The sequence below is a fragment of the Microcaecilia unicolor genome, chromosome 3, assembly GCF_901765095.1.
Source record: "Microcaecilia unicolor chromosome 3, aMicUni1.1, whole genome shotgun sequence".
Lineage (NCBI taxonomy): Eukaryota > Metazoa > Chordata > Amphibia > Gymnophiona > Siphonopidae > Microcaecilia > Microcaecilia unicolor.
This window is the reverse complement of record NC_044033.1, coordinates 96,175,070-96,198,135: the sequence shown is the minus strand read 5'-3', so window position 1 is coordinate 96,198,135 and position 23,066 is coordinate 96,175,070.

The following is a 23,066-nucleotide window of genomic DNA, read 5'->3' as shown; positions in this document are numbered from 1 at the left end:
ACAAACATAATAATGAATAAACAAGCAAACAGAAACCAGCTCCTCCCTACCTGTTTATATAGCCCACAATTACAATACTAAGGGATTAAACATGCAAAAACTCTGTGAGGGCAATACAAATCCATGGTGAATTCCCTAATTTCTTCCATTAAGACAGGAGTCTAATTATCTTTTATTTTGAAACTATTTTTGAAGACATTTTTAGATTTTATATTGTAGACCACATTGAACTTTAGTTGTTAAATGTGGGTTATAAATTCCCTTTAATGTAATGTAATGTAACCTACATTAATGGGGTCCCTATCCTATCTGTCTTCAGGATCATTCCCATCCTTAGCACTCAAGAAATATCACAGGTGGGAAGGTTCAAAGAAAACATACAAAATGTATGGATAATGAAGCAAACAACTGCCCTCTAGATCCAGGACATCGTGTCACATTAACACAAACGTTTTCTTCTTCTCTTGTTTTTTTTTTTTTTTTGAGACATCAGGAAAAATCTAAATATATTTCTCCATAAACAAAGCATTGTGGTTTTGAAAATGTAGGCACAAAATAGTCTTTGTCACATCTGAAAACAAATATAAACAAAAAGTGGATTTTTTTTTCCCTAAGCTGCATTAAGCAGCTAGTGCAATTTTTACTGCATTGTAGCATGGTGGGATTTGATAGATATTTGCTTCATAGCGTTTGTGTTCTATGTTGACTCTCCAAAGACACATGACACAAGCCGAAATACAGTTCCATATTGAGTCTCTGAGATCTTCATATCACAATAAACTTTTCACTTTTATAGACATTAGCGTGGACCTGCATTAATGTCTACTCCACTTCAAGACCAGCAGCATGGTATAAAATCCTTCGCTAGCTGACTAACATGATTTGGGGCAGGCGATGGGTGAGACATGGACAAGTCGTAGGATTGTCCAGCTAAGAGAGCTAGCACACAGGTTGTTACTGCATGCTAACTGTCGCAACTACTAGTAGCATGGCTTCACCTACCACCACCTCAGAAGATATGGTAAGTGCAGCCACACTATCAGCAGTCTGGTAGCATGGCTACTCTCAGTGAAGGTGCGGTAGTGTTTCTCCCCAATGTGATCCCCACTCTTAACTCCCATGATCTCTGATCCTAACCCTTCCCAGCATACATCCCCACCCCAAAATATATACCATACCCAGTTGGAGCCCCCTATACCTTGGAGCCCCCTATACCTAATCCTTTCCCAGAACCTACCCCAGGATCTTCAGTGGTAGGTCAGTGGTCCCTGGTAAAAGTGTTCCACCTCTGCTCCTGCTCAGGCCTTGGTCAAGATCGAACAGGGCTGCTGTCATAGGAGCCGACTCTGTGGGTGCTGTGGGTGCTTGAGCACCCCCAATATATAGAGAATATTCATTGAATGTGTCCAGGGAGGGGTTATTTCCACTGGGCTTAGCACCCCCAATCATTTTGAAACGTTGGCTCCTATGGCTGCTGTGACCTCTAGTGGTAGTCTCACAGTATTACCACTAGGGGGCATCATTCAATAAAAGGACATTCCAATTCCTTTTCATTGTTTTATGCAAAAAATGAACTTTAAATTAGGTACCTAGTGCTGAAAACCAGTGCTAAACTCCTATCTTGTTTCCATGATGTAAATCAGCCCTGTTGCCACTCATGTCTTATGGTCCTACAGTTTTGAGAATATTAACATTTTAAGCATGAATTTAGGAACTCACCCAAGTACATTTTCAAAGAAGCAAATTCAGGAGCTTACTCGGAAAATGATTGAAAGCAAAAACCATATACCCTATGTATTTTGCCCATCCATAAAACCTGCTCAGTTTTACAGTCTCTTTCTGCAGGGATTTTCTGTGTTTTGTGGTCAGTTTTCTAACTGTTCTACAACTGCTGCTTCCCAGAGAAAGAATTGTGTTTATTGGTTTATTTTTTGAGGCTTGCCTTTTTGAAAGTACTGACCCAATGTTTCTGGGTTTTGAATATATCCAAGGAAAACTGAATACTAAATTTGGGGTCAGGACAAAATGTGAAGGAATTCACATTTTGTCCTGACCCCAAATTTAATATTCTGTTTTACCTTTTTTATGGAAAGTTCTTATGTCTGTAAATAGATGGACACAGAGTCAGAACTAGCAACGATCCCTTTTACTAACATTTCATATGCTGGAAAGCATAAAAACAACAACAGAAACTTAAGAAGGGGACTGGAGGTGCTGAGATACAGAACATCCGTAGCATCAATGATAAAACATAAACTGAAAATTTAAATAATATATTTATATATACCTCAGGAATGTTGGCCTTCCTTAAATTCCCATTAAAGAATACAAATTAATGTCATAGTTTTGATAACTTTTGTCACAATTTTTACTAACGATAAATGATTTCAAAATGTGACAACTTGCAAACTGCCAATTAATGTAGACATAGCAATATGGTCAAATTTTAAGACACTTATTAATAATACATAATTAATGCACTGTACACCTTCACATGCTTGCTGATTCCCTTGAGGGGAACAGTTTGACCCCACATTAATTTTCAGCTCAATGACAATTTTATGGAGACATGAACTTTTATTATAACTGATATTACCACAGTTATACAGAATTAGAGTGGTAAATGGTAAGTCACTTGCAAAAGAGCTTATTGTGGTATATTTCTAATTTATACATTTTGCGGTAAGCATTTTCTCATTCACAAGTACACATTAGGGCTTAACACTTTTTAGTAAAAGAGCCTGAATAAATGATGTACACTCTGTAATAAGAAGCCATTTTGCAGTTATTGCAGCTTAATGTGGCATGTATTCAAAGCATTACCACTGTTTTTTTTATTGTGGGTCACGTGTTAATATTCAGATTATTATGGAGTACTAGCTCCCGTTTAACAAAGAAACACTTTGTACCTCTTATTTAGTAGGTTGCAAGTGGTCCTGTATTAATTCTGCATTAGGCTGTTATTGTATGGTAGGCACAGCATGTTAACTTGGCAGAAACAAAACAGGAGACAAACCACTTCAGAGTCCAATCGGACAACCAAACAATAGTAGTGATGAAAGGAAGGACAAAATGCCAAGTGTACATCTAATTGCAACTTTAAAGGAAATAAGACCCAACCTGGCCAAGTTTCATAAAATCTCCTTCAGGGGTCACACAGATTTCCAAATATATTCACTGATACACAATATATGCTGCAATTCCTGAGCTAAAAAAAAAAAACATTCAGCTCAAATGCAAACACATTTTTTAGTGCAGGAATTGCAGCATATACTCCTAGATTCTACATAGCATGCCTAGAAATCTATGCCGAAATCCAGGCATATTCTATAACAATGCACGTAACTTAATTGGCTTATTGAGCTAATTAGTGTTGATAACAGCACTTAACATGCAATAATGTGCAGGTAAATTCTAACCATTGTCAATTAGTGCTCAACTCACTAAGCACATTCTGTAATGCACTGTGCCTAACTTCTAATTCGTTCAGGCAAAAAGACGCATGGTTATGGGCCGTGAAATGGGAGTTTCGTGAGTGTTCCAAAATTTATGCACATAGAGTATGTCCTAGTGCACCTAAATCTATGTTTTTGTTGGTGTAAATGGACGTGCATAGTTTTAGATGCTGGTATATCAACTAAGCATATTCTATATACCATGCGTAAATCTAGGTGCCACTTATAAAATATACTTAGGTAGAAATGTGTTCCACGTGGATTTTTTTAGGTGCAATGTGTAGAATTTCCCCCATATTGTGTACCAGTGAATATATTTAGAAACCTGAGACCCCTGATGAAGATTTTCTGAAACTTTGCCAGGTTGGGTCTTTGCCATTGAAACTGCAATTGGAGGTACACTTGATGTTCCGTCCTTCTTCAGATCACTATTGAAGTTTTATTGTCTGCTTGGCAGCGTGTTAACTACCATAAGCCTTCCCCATCCAATTTCTGCCCATGCCACACCCTCTGACACAAAAAACACTTAATGCCTGGTTTATCATCAGGCTTATTTTCGAAAGAGAAGGACGCCCATCTTTTGACACAAATCGGGAGATGGGCGTCTTTGTCTCAGGGTCGCCCAAATCGGCATAATTGAAAGCCGATTTTGGGCGTCCTCAACTGCTTTCCATCGCGGGGACGACCAAAGTTCCCGGGGGCGTGCCGGAAGCATAGCAAAGGCGGAACTGGGGCGTGCCTAACACATGGGCGTCCTTGACTGATAATGGAAAAAAGAAGGGCGACCCTGACGAGCACTTGGCCAACTTTACTTGGTCCATTTTTACTTGTGACCAAGCCTCAAAAAGGTGCCCAAACTGATAAGATGACCACCGGAGGGAATTGGGGATGACCTCCCCTTACTCCCCCAGTGGTCACTGACCCCCTCCCACCCTCAAAACAAAACTTTTAAAATATTTTTGCCAGCCTCTATGCCAGCCTCAAATGGCATACCCAGCTCCCTGATAGCAGTATGTAGGTCCCTGGAGCAGTTTTAGTAGGTGCAGTGCACTTCAGGCAGGCGGACCCAGGCCCATCCCCCCCTACCTGTTACACTTGTGGTGGTAAATGTGAGCCCTTCAAAACCCACCACAAACCCACTGTACCCACATCTAGGTGCCCCCTTCACCCATTAGGGCTAAGGTACTGTTGTACAGTTGTGGGGAGTGGGGTTGGGGGGGTTGGGGGGCTCAGCATCCAAGGTAAGGGAGCTGTGCACCTGGGAGCAATTTATGAAGTCCTCTGCAGTGCCCCCTAGGGTGCCCGGTTGGTGTCCTGGCATGTGAGGGGGACCAGTGCACTACGAATGCTTGCTCCTCCCATGACCAAATGGCTTGGATTTGGTCATTTCTGAGATGGGCATCCTCGGTTTCCATTATCGCTGAAAACCGGGGACGACCATCTCTAAGGATGACCATCTCTAAGGTTGACCTAAATGTTGAGATTTGGGCATCCCCGACTGTATTATCGAAACGAAAGATGGACGCCCATCTTGTTTCGCTATTATGGGTTTCCCCACCCCTTCACGGGGACGTCCTGCGAGGACGCCCTCCGGAAAACCTTGGCATTCGATTATGTCCCTCCACGTGCTAACTTCAAAAATACTGCAAAGTTCAGATCTAAAATCGAACTAGAAAGGACATTTCTCTGCAGTTATTCACTCCACTAGATTTTATTCAGGATCTTGATTCAGTTCATAACTACATGCACACAGAATTTGAAATAGTTTCTCTACTCTTGCTGATTTCCTAACCCAACAAAGCTTGTATAAATATTCAAAAACTCATTGCTCCTCTAAGTTTTGTCCAATTAACATGATGACTACAGCTCCTCCTCAGTTTATGTCTTTCCTTTATCAAGGATTCAGACAGCTGTTGAGAGCTGTTCCAGCCACTCTGATGTCTCTCAGCGTCTGGATTACCACTGTCTATTTTAGACTCTTTTCTCTTCCCTTCCCTTCTACCTTTGTTCCTCGACCTTCTCTAATGTCATTGTACTTGTTTTCTCAGTTCATTGTAAACCGCTTTGGGGCTGCTTTTAGTGGCAAAAAGCGGGGTATATTCTAAAATATATGTTCTAAAATAAATAAAATAAATAAATAAATAAATGTCAGTTTCCAAAGGAGAAGGGTTTTAATTATACTTACCCCACCTTCCCTTGCAAGGAAACTACAGACCGGTGACCTCCAAACCACACTGTGGGGTCCTTTTACTAAGCCACGGTAAAATGGGGCCTGTGCTAGCATCAGCACGTGTTTTTGACACGTGCTGAGGTCCCCCTTTTACTGCAGCGTGTAAAAGGCTCTCAAAATGAAATGACCATGTGGTAAGTGAACCACTTGCCATGCAGGAATTTTGGGGGGAGGGGGAGCACTTACCGCCACCTATTGAGGTGGCGGTAAGAGCTCCTGTACAGTAACTGCCACTACAAAAATAGAAAATATTTTTGTAATGCCGAAAATGGTGTGCACTGGGGGTGGGAACTACCACCGGGCTCCTGCTGTAGCCCAGCGGTAGTTCCAGATTGCCATGCATTTTAGACAACTTTTGTGATCCACAGACTGCGCCATCTCTGGCAACACTCATCTTTGATTAGAAACACAGTCGGGGCCTTTTTAAAGACTGTTTCACCTTACTACTTTGTTTTGCTTTGACATAAAATACAGATATTATCGCAATACCTTTAATATGATAAGAGTCTTGAGGCAGGCACTCCTGCTGAGACATGGTGCCATGTTGAGTCTTTTCATGATTAAACCTATTGCTGAGTAATTTTGGTCTTCCTCATGTCTTTTTGGAAGCATCCTGTTGGCTACACTACTCCTATGCTACTGTGTCATTGTTCATAGTGTTTCATGTTCCTCCTCCTTGGTGGTTGATTCATATCTAATTTGTAGGAATGAAGGTATAGCTAGGAGGTGCTGTTGGGATAAGCAAAGAACACGCAATAGAGAATAAGATGTCAGGAGATATGCCAAAAAAAAAGAGGAGAGCCTGTACCCCTTATTTCTGAAGACCAAAAGAAGAAACTTATAGGTGATTCCATATGTGATTGGTATCCACTGTTCATCATTAAGAAAGAGGGGGTAATGTATCAAATTTCTCTCAGTTTGATAGAAGTGTTTTGAATTAATTGAATGCAGTGTAAGTCTTTCTGCCTCAGACTCTGCTTGCACTAACTAAGACTTGTCTTTGCCCTGAAAACTCTGAATCAGCTGTTGCCCTTTATCATGAAAGTTACCTTTTCTCTCATACTCCTCACCCAGCTGGCTGCAGAGATAGTGTCAGGCCACTACCTACTCTCACCATCTTGTAGATTTCAACCTCTTCTTCCACCTCAGTCTCACTGTTTTTCTTCCTTTGAAGTTCACTCCAATCATTTATTCACTCCTCTACCTCTCTGAGTAGCAGTCATTCATCGACCTCTTGATAAGTCCCTTTCTTCCCTTCTCACTGACTTGACTCCTGGCTTTCCTTCTTTCTCAAACCCTCATCTCCTTCCCTCATTCTTGGGGATTATAACAATCATGCTAATGATCCCTCTGAATCTTATACCTCTCAGTTTCTTGCTTTAACATCCTCCTTCTATCTTCAGCTGTTCTCCACTACCCCTGCTCACCAGAATGGCCACTGTCTTCTTTTCCAACTGCTCACTCCAATTTCTGCATCTCTGTTCTTCCCCTGTCTGACCATCAACTGATAACTTTCTCACTTAAACACCCTCATCCCCGGTACCATCCAATCTCCACCAATACATTTAGGAATCTTCAGGCTATTGACTCTTGCACTCTCTCCACCAGTGTATCATCCCTCTTCTCAACTACTATGTTATCCAAGTCTGTCAATGAGGCTGTCTCTTCCTATAATACTATTCTCTCCTCTGCTCTGGATACTCTCACTCCCCCCTCTAACTCCCCTATTCCCCATTCTGTAAGGCATACCAAACCCCAGCCTTGGCTGACATCTAGAATCCACTACCTACGTTCATGTGTCCAATCTGATGAATGCATTTGGCTGAAATCCTGTGTGTATGCTGACTTCATACATTTCAAATTCTTGCTGACCTCCTTCCAGTGTGCTCTTTCACTTGCCAAACAGGACTACTACATCCACTTGAAATACTCTCTTGGCTCAAAACCTCAAAGTTTCTTTGCCATACTGAATTCTATTCTCAAAATGCCTTCACCTCTAACCCCCCTCCCTTCACTTTCACCTCAGACTCTGGCTGAGTACTTTCATGATAAGGTTCACAATATTAACCTTGAGTTCTCAACAAAGTCACCTCCACCTCTTCTTCCCCCAGTCCATTCTGTCAACCCTCATTCAACCCCTGCCTCCTTTTCTTCCTTTTCTAAAATCACTGAAAAGGAAACTGCACATTTTCTTTCCTCCTCCAAACTGACTACCTGTTCCTATTCCTGCTCATATACTGAGCACTATCTCTCCTACAGTCATCCCTTCTATTTGTCATATTCTCAATCTTTCACTTTTTAGGACAACTGTTTCTGATGTCTTCAAACATGCCATAGTTACACCACTCCTCAAAAAACCCTTCATTGGACCCTACCTGCCCTTCTCCTCCTCCTTCTTTTCCTATCCTCAAAACTTGAACATGCTGTTCACCACCATTGTCTTGACCTTCTTTCATCTCAAGCTATTCTTGATCCACTTCAATCTGGCTTTCATCCTCTACATTCAACTGAAAGAGCCCTTACTAAAGTCTCTAATGACCTGTTCCTGTCCAGATCCAAAGATCTCTATTCTATCCTCATCCTCATCCTATCTGCTGCTTTTGACTTTGTTGATCACCACCTACTCCTTGATATGCTGTCTTCACTTGGATTTCAGGGCTCTGTTTTTTCTTGGTTTTCTTCTTATCTCTCCATTACACTTTTTGTGTACGTTCTGGTGGATTCTCCTCCACTTCTATCCCACTATCATTTGGTGTACCTCAGGGTTCTGTCTTGGTATTTCTTCTTTTATTCATCTATACTTATTCCCTTGGTGTTCTGATCTCTTCCCATGATTTTCAGTATCACCTTTATGCTGATGACTCCCAGATCTACCTCTCCACACCAGAAAGTTCAGCAGGAATCAAGGCCCAAGTCTCAGCCTGCCTGTCTGACATTGCTGCCTGGAATGTCTCATTGTCATCTGAAACTAAACATGGCCAAGACTGAGCTTCTTATGTTTCCCCTTAGACCCACCTCTCCTCTTCCCCCATTCTCTTTCTCTGTAGATAACATTCTCATATTCCTTGTCTCATGAGCTTGTAACGTTGGGGTCAGCTTTGACTCCTCTCTCTCTTTCTCTGCACATATCCAACAGACTGCTAAAACCTGTCATTTCTTTCTCTATAATATCACTAAAATGTGTTACTTCTTTTCTGAGCACACTACCAAAACCCTTATCCACACTCCTATCACCTCTCATCTAGACTACTGCAACTTGTTTCTCACAGGTCTCCCACTAAGCCATCTCTCTCCCCTTCAATCTGTTCAAAATTCTGCTGCACAACTTATTCCACCAGTTTTGTTAGTTCCGTTCATTGGGTAAATCTCTCTTATCTGCACCCTTCTCCTCCACTGCCAACTCCAGACTCTGTTCCTTTTATCTTGCTGCGCTGTACGCCTGGAATAGACTACCTGAATCAGTATATCAAGCTCGAGTTCCAGCTCTGGAGTAATTCCTTTTTCCCTTATTTGTCCTGTTTATCTATCTTGATTAAATTGTAAGCACTGTCAAACAGGGACTGTATCTTACATGTTCAGTGTACAGCTCTGCATACGTCTAGTAGTGCTAAAGAAATGATAAGTAGTAGTAATTTGCCGCTCCACCCATGCTCTGCTCCTAGCCCACCCCTAGTCTAGAGGTTTCTACTTTGGGGATATTCATCTGCACTTATATCCCCTGTTAACCCCAAACAAGCAATTTAAATGGCCATGAGTTTTGAATATCTACCCTTTTCAGCTGAAAATTCATCTTACATTTAGAAGCTTTAAAGTTATGCTTATAGGCCTACAATTCATGTATTTATATTTATGAGTCTAATTTATGAACATGGTGCTGAAAATTGGTGATAAACTCCCCAAATGTTTCCCCTCACCCTTAATCTGCTGCTGATGCTACTGACCTTTTATGCTCCTAAGGGAGAAGTTACCAATGTGGGCTACCATTAAGGCAGGGTATTTTACTGCTGGGTTATTAGTAACTAGGTCTTATTTCATAAAATGGGACCTGTGCTAAAATGTTACAAGCAGTAGTAAAATAACCCTTCTTAAAAGGTAGCCCATGTTGATAACTTCTCCCTAAATTTAGGCATCTAGAAAATTTATTGAATAAAATTTAGGCACTGAAGCCTTGTAAATTTTCAAAGAGGCCATCTGAGGAGAATAACTCTCAGCATTAGGATCATAATTCCTCTGAATAACAGGCCCTCTGTGTTTATAGTCAAGGGTTCATTGAACTTTTTAGATGATCTACTATAGGTACTGAAGCTGAACCAATTTAGCTTTTATTTGCCAGTCTGTGAGCCTTATTTTTTTTTTTTTAAGTAGCTTCATTCTTTGACAATGAACGACGTTGTGATTACATAAGGCACTACAAGAAGAAGCATCTTAGACGTTTGTATGTTGTGATAATGCCTAGTGTGCAAGATATCAAGTAGATGCATGACTAACAGAGATCCATTTGTTATAATCAGACCACAAGTGTGTAAAATGTATTTGATACCTCTAGTGGAAAGGTAATATATTTACTAATTTATAATTCAAGTAACCTTTATGAATATTGTAAAACTAGCAACATGAAAAACCTCTTTGAAGTAACTTAGCCTACACTGAGCAAAGACAGCAGTGAAACATCATGTTGTCTATTCAGCCTCTGTATTTAAATTTAAAGTAATCTGAGTAAAAGTTGCAAAGCAAAGGTTAATGTGCATTTTTAAATACATTGTCAGTGTTTTGTAATGGATTCCCCTAGTGGACATTATTCTGAAACCTCAGGTTCTTGGGTCTTGCTCCTAGTTCCTTTCTTTATAAAGTAAGCATCATTAGAAAATAATTTATTTATTTAGATTTTGCTCACACCTTTTTTGGTGGTAGCTCAAGGTGAGGTACATTCAGGTGCAATGGATATTTCTCTGTCCCAGGAGGGACCACAATCTAAGCTTGTATCTGGGGCAATGAAGGGTTAACTGACTTGCCCAAGACCACAAGGAGCAACAGTAGGATTTGAACTGACCACCTCTGGATCACAAGACTGGTGCTGTAACCACTAGGCCACTCCTAAGCCTCCTAAGCTTTATTTTAACAAGATAGACATTATAATGTCTGTCTTATTAAAATGTTATAATGGTTTAAGCCTGTACTAGCAATTTAAGGGGTCCTTTTACTAAGCTGTGATCAAAAGTGGCCCTAGTGTGCCCTTGTGTGGGTCTTTCCCACACACTAAGGCCATTTTTACCACAGCTATAAAACCCCACATTTTCTTTTTTTTTCTTCTGTTAATGGCCATGTACAAATGTATTTATTTAAATATTTCTAGACAGCACAATCCTATAGTACTTGGCGGTGTACAAATAAAACATACACAATAACAATACAAAAAAAATGTTGTCATTAGCATGATGCCTTTATTTTAAATTACCGCAGCAGTACTTACCACCACCTATTTTGTAGGTGGTAATTGCTCCTGTGTTATCCATGCACTAACCAGTTATCATGAGGTAATGTAAATGGGCTAACTGGATAGCAGAAGAATGGCCATTTTCCGACCCTCAAAGAAAAAAAAAAAAGAATTTTTTTAGTGCTCGGTTAGCATGTGCAGATTGAAAAATTACGACAGAATGTCTGAATGTGTCCCACAGTACTCCATTTTTTTTTTTTTTTTGCTGTGTTAGGCACGATTTAGCACCCAGCAGAGCTTAGTAAAAGGACCCCTACATTTATTAAAGATTAATTCAGATACTGGTTTTAATACTGTGTGTTAAAAAGGACATTTTTCTCAAAGGAACAACACATACTATTTCCTATTTCCTGTGGCTAAAGTTGGGCATTTTGCTCAGAAAGGCTGACAAATTTGTTTCTCTCCAACATATCATTAACGCCCTTAACAGATTTACCAAAACCTATTTCTAAGCTGTAAAAAAAGATTGCTACAGAATGAGACCCTTGATATAATGTTATAAGCACCCAACAATGGTACCTTTTATGAAGAGGAGCAATAGCAGACACAAATTGCACCCTTTCCTCCACCTTTTGCACAAAAATCAATATTAAAGTAGCAGCTGCCTTGAATCTCCCATAGATTGTATGAGAAGAAAAACACACACACACACACAGAGCAATGCTAAGGACATTTCAGGTCAATAAAGAATCGATAGAGTGACTGAATTTGGAGAAAGATAAAAGACTTAGAACTTCCTACATTCAGCCCCATTGCTTTCTCCCTTTCTCTTTTAAAAAGAGACAGAAGTACCTTTCTTAAACAACTGATGAATTTTAGTATGTTTGAAGCAAGAGAGGGCACCAGAGGCTGGATTCTTGTGCACTACAAGTTATAGATTGTTCTCCTGCTTAATGCTTTCTTGAACCACACAGTAGCTGATGTATTAAAGCGTGCCGGATTTCATGCACAAGTAGCATTTTTCTACACATAAGTATCCTATTGGGACTCATATGTAGATACATCCATGAGAAAATGTGTTAGTTTGTTATGGACAATATCACTCAAAAAATAAATACACTTTTGGAGGTGTAATGACATTTTTTTAAAAGACTAACGTGAAGACGTATGTGCCAGTTAAAGAAAAAAAAACAATATTGAGCTGCTTTTCATTATTTTTCTTCAAAGTAGATAATTAATATGCATCAATTTTCACATGCAATAAACTACATGGGAAAGTTTACTATAAGGAATGACACAAAAACTCAAGATGAAGTCCTTTAATATAGCTTGCACCATTTATCATGTTCTTACACAAGTACTCCCCCCCACCCCTCCATGAAAATGTGTGCACTCTAGTACATTGACCTCATAGTTAGGATATGTTGCAGTCTTAAATTCTGATAAAGTAATCCACTAGTGTAAATTTTCAGTGAAGCACCTATTTGCAGAGGTAGGTATGTACTTGAAGACCCACATGGAATATGCCAATTTTCAAACATAATAGGGACCTCTTACTAAGCTGTGTTTGCCAGTTAATGGGGGATTATCATGTGGTAAACATTAGTGCAGACTTGCACTATTGTCATCTGAGTTAAAAAAAAAAAAAAGAACAACCATGTTAGCTGCTTAACACAAAGTGGGCAGAAGCTGGGTGTGACATGGGTGGGCTGAGGAGTAGCTGACTGTGATACCTAGTGCATGGATCAGTACTGTGTGTTAGCATCATGACTGCTGACATTGCAGCCACAGTTACTGCCACCTCAAGAGTGTGACTGCTGCCTCCCAGAACCCTCTGAACTACCAATGGAACCCCTGAGAAAGTCCTGGGGGAGGGGGAGTTAGGGCTATGGAGGGGAGAGATTGTGCAGTTGGGGGTGGGACTTGATGTCAGTGAAGGGTTTGGGTGGGTTTCTTGATCCTGGGAAGGGTTCAGGAGGTCTTGAAATCTTCTTAGGTTTTGGGTGGGGGTCCTCATATCACAGAGGGGATTAGGGAGGCAAAACAAGTGTTAAACATTCTGGGGCCCAAGACAGACATTTTAAAAGAGGTTCCAAAATCCATCAGCAGTTTGTATCTCCTTCAGACTTAGGCAGGCCTGGGTCCCTTTGTATGTGGGCCCAGGACAACTGCCCTTTTTGCAGCCTCCTAACTCTGGTCCTGAAGATGAAGGTCTTTATGTTGGAGAAAGGTTTGAGTAGAAATCTTCATTCCAAGGAGGGGATTGAGTGGGAACCGTAATGTTGAAGAAGGGTTTAGGTGGGGGTTTTCCTGTCAGGGAGGGGATCATATGGAGGCCTTTTGATGGGGAAGAATACAGGTGGGAGTGTTCATGTCAAGGAGGAAATCAAGAGGAAGCCATTATGTTACAGAAGATTTCAGTTGGGACTTTTCGTGTCTGAAAGGGTGGGAGCTTTTATGTTAGGGAAGGGTTTGGTGGAAATCTTCATTTCATGGAGGGGATAGGGTAGGAGCCTTTAAGTTGGAGAAGGGTTCAAGTGCGGGTCTTCATGTTGAGGAGGGGATCTGATTGGTGCTTTCATGTTGGGGAAGAATTCAGGTTGAGGAGTCTTCTTATCAAGAAGATTGGGTGGGAGATTTCATATCATGGAGTGGGAGTGTAACTGAGGAGACTGGATCAGGGGAAAGATGCAGATGGGGAGCGGGGCACCATAATAGTGCTCCTGTGCTATCAGGCACTGCATGTAATATGGTGCCTGTGCATAACTCTTTGCCCTGTGTAGTAAATGCAGGGCATATTATGAGCACATTCACTGCATTTTTTGTAAAGGTTTTGCACAGATCCCAATGAGTTTGAAGATCAGATTGCCATATAGTTAGGGATGTACATTTATTAGCAGATGTTCAGTTTTTTAGTGCATCTGAAAAAAAAAATAACACACAATGAATTAATTTAATGTATGTTAAACTATAAATTATTGTACATTAAAACATGTATATGTCTGTTAATGAACTTAACAAACAAAAATATTTTTATTAAAATAAATGGGTGAAACAAATCAATAAATCCAAAAACCAGGAGTTCCCAAACAAACTGAAAAAGAACCAAATATTTTTGCCCTCTGTACGTCCCTAGACCACACACACTAGAACAAAGATTGGTATGTCGCTAAAGCATTTTAGAAAGGATATTTTAGGGCTCAATATTTAGTGCTACTTAACAGGCCAGGAACAGCTCCTGACCAGTTAAATAGTGCTTAGCCAGCTAAATGCTAATATTCAGTGCGAGGTAGCCAGTTAGCTCTGCTGAATATTAGTGTTTAGCACGTACCCCAGGATTCTATATAGCACACCTAGAGATCTGAACCGATTCTATAATAATGTACGTAACTTAATTGGCTTAACAAGTTAATCAGCATTGATAACAGCTCTTAACAAGCAATAACAAGCACAAATTGACAATAATTAGAATTTACACTGAACAGTAATGTAGTGTGCCTAACTTCTAAGTAACATACTCAGGCAAAAAAGGGGTGTGATTATGGGAGGGAAAATGGGCATTTCATGCATGTTCCAAAATTTACACATTGTCAGGCTTTCAAAGCAGAACCTGGGTTCGTGAGCCCTTGGGCCACTGCCAAGGAGTGGCAGTGGCAGGCAAAACCACCCCACACCAGAGACAAGGCAGAACTCTGGCAGGGACAGCTAGACTTCACCTGCACTTGACCACCGTTCCCAAGGGGTTGAGCCCCCAGGTTCAGGTGGCTGGCAGGACTTACCGGACAGGGCAGGAACTGGAAACCAACTAGGCTGAACAGGGTAGGACTAAGGGTCAGAGGGGAAAGGAATATACATGGGCAACAAGGCAGGAAACTGGGCTAGGACTCACAGACAGACAATACTACACTAGGCAGAAAATGAACAGGCTTAAGGGTCAGGACTGAAAGCTGCAAAGCAGCCACTAAGAAAGGAAACACAGACAGGTAAGAGACAGAACTGAAAGCTGCCAGGCAGCCACTAAACAAGAAACACAGACAACCAAGAACTAGACAGAGAAATACAAACAAGAAACAAGACTGGGAAACAAGCAATATAGTACAAGATAAACTACACAAAGACTAGACTAGAATCAGGCAAGAATCTCAGATGATAAACTGGGCTAGGCAGAAGTGCACAGAGCACACCAGCATACCAGGGACCTTAGGCAATGTAATGGCAAACACAGAAGTTTCTAGGTGATTAATAAAGCCCTGAGGCTCAGCTGCAGCAATCTCAAGGCAACTACGGGTGCTGTTCAGGCACATACAAGAAAGACAAGCCTGGAAGATCTGGACTGGACTGGGCTGAAGCCTGGAACGGGTAGGGACAGCAAGACAGTCTATGGCAGCCACTGGTTCTGGTCACCAGAGGGCGAGGGGAGCATAAACCAAGAAGCAGGCAGAAAGCATACTGAAGCATAGAAAGGCTCAACATACACAGGTGCAGCACAGTGGAGCAATCAGAGCCATGCTGGAAGCAGCCAGCACACAGAGATAGAACTAACTCAGAAAGGACAGACAGAAGCCAGCTCAGAAGCTGAACCCCAGAAATAAGGTAAGCCTGAGAGGGGTCACGACCACAGACGTGACACACATGTAGTTATAGAATATGTGCCTAATTCTACATGACAGGATTAACACCATGTTTTCATTGGTGTAAATGGAGGCACGTGGTTTTAGGCACTGAGATATCAACTAAGCGTATTCAATATACCGTGCCTAAATCTAGGTGCCGCTTATAAAATATTCATAGGCAGCATTGATTTCCATGCTGGATTTTGAGGCACCATATATAAAGTATCCCCCATAACGACTAATCAGCTATATCATGAGATATAGCCGGCTATCCACAAATATTCATGCGCTGGCTGGCTATGTTTAACGGACAAATCAGATTGTCTAAATAGCAATCCTATCTATGCCTGCTATTAGCTTAACCAGCCAGCACTGAATATTTACATAGCTGGTTAAGGTAAAGCCGGCCAAAAACCCCCCCAGATAACAGACTGGCATTGAATATCCAAGGTCAGCACTGCCAGCAGCATCTAACCATGCTTCATTCCGCCAGCTGAATATCAGGGGGTAAATCTTAATTTAGACATCCAATTCAGGACATCTGAAGTTTCATTAGTATCTTAATAGAGAATCTGTCAATGTAAAGCTTATTCAAAAACACATGGTAAAATGGACAATCATGTGTCGGTGGTATGCAGCATAAGAACATAAGAATAGCCATATTGGGTCAGATTAATGGTCCATCTAGCCCAGTATCCTGTTTCCTACAGTGGCCAAGCCAGGTCACAAGTACATGGCAGAAACCCAAATCATGTCAACACTCCATACTGCAAATTCCAGGGCAAGCAGTTGCTTCCAATGTCTGTCTCGAAAGCAGACTATGGACTTTTCCTCCGGGAACTTGTCTAAACCTTTTTTAATCCCAGATACACTAACCACTGTTACCACATCATCTGGCAACAAGTTCCAGAGTTTAATAGTTACAATAAATAAATAAATAAAAATAAATTGTGTGAAAAAATATTTCCTTCTATTTGTTTTAAAAGTATTTCCATGTAACTTCATAGATTGTCCTCTAGTCTTTGTAGTGTTTGAAAGAGTCGCATGAACGTCCATTTTACAAAATAGACATTTAAAATATCAACAGGGATTAGGGGTAGGAAGTTGGGCAACACTGGAACATTAATCTCTCTGTGGCAGCATATGAATGTCTGTTACAAAATGACAACAAGCCAGCCAATATTCAGCTGACTGCAGACAGCATCTTTTTTTTTGTCTGGCGCTAAAACCAGAAATTGAATGCTAGGCCCTGTATGGGCTTTGGCATTGAATTTCTGATTTATTTTTTAAGCATGCCTGGTTAAGTCAATATTCAGATGTAACCGGCCATGGGCTAGTGCGTAAAGGGCCCGATGCAAAGAAGCAAAGCGGGTGCTAAAGGCCATTAGTGCCAGACTAGCCCCTGTGTTTGCCAGAGCACAATGTTCAGAGGCCCCTGCCATGGAGAATAATGAGCCTATCCTGGATCTGCACAAGTAGCATGCTAATTTATGTAAAAGCATCCAAATGGGCTCATTTCCTATTCTGTCTGATGCTCGGTGACCATACCGCAGCAAACCCTCTGCCAGCTCGGAGCAGGCATTAGGGTGTCTGGAGAAGCAGTTTTCTGGATTCCTGGAACCGCTGTAAGCTTGGAGGAGAGATACGACAGGGTTGGAAGAGGGAAAGAGAGAGCTTGTCTGCTGCTTGTGCAGAGTACAACCTGCGCCTCGGATTTGTTGATGCGAGAGCAGAGGGACAAGTGCTTGTTCTGCCTGCCTCCCTCCCATCTGCTGGGACTGTTTATCCTGCTGCTTGCACTCTCTGGACCTCTGCTGCAAAAGGGACATGTCAGTGACGAAATCTTAACTGCCGCCGTGTTGGTGCCTCCTCCCCCTGGCCATGCAGACTATGCATGTGCTGGGCACGTCCCCCGCTCATTACATCCCAATGCTCATCTCTAACAGCATGCATAAAATTTGCATGTCATTAGTGTTGAGCATTGAGGAAGAACTTTGCAGCGCTGTTTGGGCGGTATTTTCCACCGCTGTTCTCTACAGCGCTGGAGTTTTGAGCATCGGGAGAAAAGGTAGGACAGCTATTTATGCAAACCTGTTTATGAGCTAAACATGGCCGGTTAGCTCTGAATATTGGGAGCTAACTGGACTCTGCCCCTGAAATGGCCACAGAATGCCCCCAACATAGTTTCCTTCCACTTCGGCGCTAACCAGTCATTTTCAGCACCACTAACCAGTTAGATGCCTCTGAAAATGACCAGATAGTCACATACAAGTGAGTTAACCAGTTGGTGGCCATTCCCAGCTGGTTAACTTGCTTTGAATATTGGTCAACTAATGTTTATGTGCTGGAGCATAAATTGTTATTTAATTTATTTTAGAAACATTGATGACTATTTCTCCTGAAGCTGTCCCAGAGCCCAGTATCTCTTGCCAGTTTCACTTTTGTGGGGTACATTAGCCACCATGGGATGAAGGAGGTGTCCACCCCTAATCCTTCCAATGAAGCATTGCACAACAGGAGCACTTTTCTGAAACTTGGATGTCCGAGTAGCAGATCTGACTCCAGATGTTCATCTTTTGGGACATCGACAATCATTTCCCATCTGAAACAGGGAATAAAAGTCTAATTTTGGGTCACTCCCTAGTCTATCCAAAACACACCCAGAGTACGCCCTCTTGCTATTTGCATGTTCTTCAGTTTTGGATATCCATATCCAAGCTTTGTAAATTGGAATTTACACATCTAATTGCTGGATTATGGATTTCCAAAATGCAAATTTTATTTTATTTTGCGGCAGTTATGATCCACGCATTCTTTCTCTATTTTTGATTCTTTTGATTCTTTGATTCTATGTTAATTCATGACAAGAATCGATTATTGTCATATTGTTTATTTAGGTATCACTAAATTCACATTTTAAAAACTTCAGACCCTACAAAATGCAGCTTTTAGGCTTCTCTGTCATCTCATAAAATGGATCACGCCACTCCCATACTTAAGAAATATGACTAGTTACCGATTAAAGTGCAGTATAAACTATAAACTCCTCCTCCTTGCTTTCAAGGCTTTCCGACAAGGCATCCTGGTTTATTTGTCTTTGCACACTATTCTATATTCTCCAGTCCAGACTCAAGATCATTAAATGACCTTCAAATTGTCCTACCTGGACCACGTATGGCAAAAATGGAGAGCACCAGACATAGTGCATTTTATTTTGCAACAGCAGCTCTCTGCAACACTGTGCCTCTCACTATTCACAGTGACCTTTCTCTGGAAAAAGTTTAAGGCCCTATTAAAAATTTGGTTATTTAGGCAGGCCTATGAGCTCAGGTGACTGGGTTGTGGTTTCCAGCCTCCAACACCGCTAATGGATGTGTGACTCTTATGTCTGTTATGATGCATGATTGCCTTTCCTATCTTTTATTGTAGTTTCTTTTCAATTTTATTAGTTTGTACACCGCCTTGCTGTTAGAACACCTCACTCTGAGACTTATATAAGGCAGTATAGCACATTCTGAATATATAAATAAATAATTAAATGGTGTGGCTAAAATAAGCACCATGCTGTAGTGCTAGCTCTCTGGAACACAGATGATATTTCCTCTAGCAGTTCCACTCTGCAGTAATCTAGCAGTTCAGTTCCTTCCAGAATATGGACAACGCTTCTGTTTGGAAATTCCTATACCATCTCTGCCAGGGTACAGCTTATCAACAAACACACTAGTCACTGTGGCATTTTGCTCATCAACAAAGACAGCAGGTCTAGTTATTTCCAGTTGAGCACAATAGCAAAAGTATTTCTCTTTCATGGCAAGGTTAACTTAATCTTGCTGTGGTTCTAGGCTACTCTAGCAGCCTGCAGCTGATAATAATTTCCAAACAAATGTCCTTTGTTTCCTCAGCCAGGATGAATTTATTTAGCCTAGTGCAGGGGTTCTTAACCTTTCTGTGTCATACACTCCTTTGAGATTCTGATGAAACCTATGGACCCTTTCTCAGAAAAATCTATTTAAATGTATACAATAAAAAACATAGATATAGATTATATTAAAAACAAAAACAATTATGCTCACATACACTTCTCAAAATATTGAAAGATAACAACTATGTGTTGACCATTATCATTTACACAGGAAGCTTTTAAATAAACTCGATGGGCTGAAGATAGGTCCCGAAGTGGTGAACTGGATTAGGAACTGGTTGACGGACAGACGACAGAGGGTGGTAGTAAATGGAGTTCGCTCGGAGGAGGGAAAGGTAAGTAGTGGAGTGCCTCAGGGATCGGTGCTGGGGCCGATTCTGTTCAATATATTTGTGAGTGACATTGCCGAAGGGTTAGAAGGTAAAGTTTGCCTATTTGCGGATGATACTAAGATTTGTAACAGAGTGGACACCCGGGAGGGTGTGGAAAACATGAAAAAGGATCTGCGGAAGCTAGAAGAATGGTCTAATGTTTGGCAATTAAAATTCAATGCGAAGAAATGCAAAGTGATGCACTTAGGGAGTAGAAACCCACAAGAGACTTATGTGTTAGGCGGTGAGAGTCTGATATGTACTGAGGGGGAGAGGGATCTTGGTGTGATAGTATCCAAGGATCTGAAGGCGACAAAACAGTGTGACAAGGCGGTGGCCGTAGCGAGAAGGTTGCTAGGCTGTATAGAGAGAGGTGTGACCAGCAGAAGAAAGGAAGTGTTGATGCCTCTGTACAAGTCGTTGGTGAGGCCCCACCTGGAGTATTGTGTTCAGTTTTGGAGGCCGTACCTTGCTAAGGATGTAAAAAAAATTGAAGCGGTGCAAAGAAAAGCTATGAGATTGGTATGGAATTTGCGTTCCAAGACATATGAGGAGAGACTTGCTGACTTGAACGTGTATACCCTGGAGAAAAGGAGAAACAGGGGTGATATGATACAGACGTTCAAATATTTGAAAGGTATTAATCCGCAAACAAATCTTTTCCAGAGATGGGAAGGCGGTAGAACAAGAGGACATGAAATGAGATTGAAGGGGGGCAGACTCAAAAAAGATGTCACGAAGTATTTTTTCACAGAGAGTGGTGGATGCTTGGAATGCCCTCCCGCGGGAGGTGGTGGAGATGAAAACGATAACGGAATTCAAACATGCGTGGGATATACATAAAGGAATCCTGTGCAGAAGGAATGGATCCTCAGGAGCTTAGCCGAAATTGGGTGACGGAGCCAGTGGGGGGAAGAGGGGTTGGTGGTTGGGAGGCGAGGATAGTGGTGGGCAGACTTATACGGTCTGTGCCAGAGCCGGTGGTGGGAGGCGGGGCTGGTGGTTGGGAGGAGGGGATAATGCTAGGCAGACTTATACGGTCTGTGCCTTGAAAAAGACAGGTACAAATGAAGGTAATGTCGTTGTACCCCCCTCGTTCCTCAGTGTAAAGTGTCCCTGAGCACTCAAAATTTCTTTTAGTGCCCAGAATCACCTCACCAAGGACGGAGAGGCCGACAGTTCACTAACCACGCCTCAAAATCTCAAAGAAAATGAGGGGGAAAATAAGCTAAAGTTGGATTTGTCCTGTTTTGAAATAACCAAACGGAAAAAATGATTAACCAAAAACAACAATATTTTAATTCAATTCAAATAATAAAAGGATAAATTATTAACTAACAGACTTTCACCACTAACCTTATAGAATTTGATTACAACAGTATATTTTCTTTTCCAATACCCCAATTTCCCTCAATTACAATAATATATCAACATTTATATTCTAGTGCAAAACAAATGTACTTTACAATTGTATAACTTTTTTTTCTCTTTTTCAGAATTTCCCTCTCTGGTATCAATACCAAGATTCTTGTCAGATAAGTATTAAGTGTAAATTTTTTCTTTCTGACTAACTTCTTTCTTAACTCTCCCCTGTATCTCAACTTTAAAGAATTGATACTTTGTGTCCTTTTTCTCTTCCCTTTTCTCACAGGTCCTCGTAAGACAACCCCAGTGACCCAACTCAGGTAAGTAAGAATTATTTCTCTGTCCTGTCACTGTGTTGTCACTTAGCTGCGGTTTTTTTTCTGATGCAGAATCCTTTACGGTCTTTCTTGCGTGGGAGCTCAGGTTTTCCAGACTTCTTCGCCACTGTCTTTGCCACCGTCACCCTACACCTCGCTCTTAATAAAAATAAATGGAAGGAAAACCCTATCTTCCTAACCAACCCCTTCCCACACTAAATGACTTAAATATATATAATTTATAACACTGGGCAACACTTAACTAAGAAAATTAAAATAACTATACCCTCGCTAAACCCCCTAACCTTACTTATTTTTCCCTAAACTAAAGAGCACAAACATATATATACCTCCTTACACCTTTCACCAGAAAAAATTACAAAACACTTCCAACTCACCACTTTCCCCTCACACACTGCCCTCCTATCACCAAACTCAGTCAAAATCCCACTTCCAACCTTCTCAAAATCACTCCAAACTCACCACATTAGCCACACCACCCAACACACTTCCTTCCACCTCCACAGTCACCAGCGCTCTGCCAACTGTCCCACTGACCGTTTCCTAGGAGACGGCTGCTTGGCTTGGGATTCCGCCCTCAGCCAGCCAATCCCTAGTCCTGCTCAACATTCCAACTCTCCCTGCTGACAAGCGGAATGTTGAGCAGCACTGCTCAATCCCCATTTTAACTGAAAAATCCCCATAGAAATCAATGGGAAATTCTTCAATTAATATAAAACCCCTATAAATTTCCATCAAATTACCCCAAATTTCCCATGCCAATTAAACCTCCCATCCTCTATTAAACGGTGTTTTTAAAATTTAAATATCCCAACATTTAACCCCTGCCACGCAACAGTCTTCTAAAAATCCCTGAAAAAATTCCCCCAAAATTTAAAAACTATTTCAAAAATTTTAATATTCCCCTCTGAACCTACTCCATCGAATTTAACCAGTTAACCCTTTCCTAACCCCTTAAAACCAGACCCCTCCCAAATGACCCCCTTAAAATATTCAAATTCAAAAATTAACATACCAGAAAAATCCCAAAAAATTCCCCGACCCCAAATCCAAAAACAGAATTTAAAAATCATTAACCGTTTAATTTCTAAAAATCAAAAACCGCATTAATACAATTTAAAAATAAACTAATTTAAATTCTGGGTTAAAAACCCCTTACCTGCTTTCCCGATTTTCCTCTCACACGACCACTCCCGTTGGATCCGGTCCTGGACGTCAAATAACAAAAACGGAAGCAAAAATAAAAAACCTTTCGAAGCCTGGCCCAAAATTTAGGCCCCGGCTTCGGCCTAGTCGCAAAAATGCGCGTTGCCGGTTCGTGCATGAGGCACGCCGCCT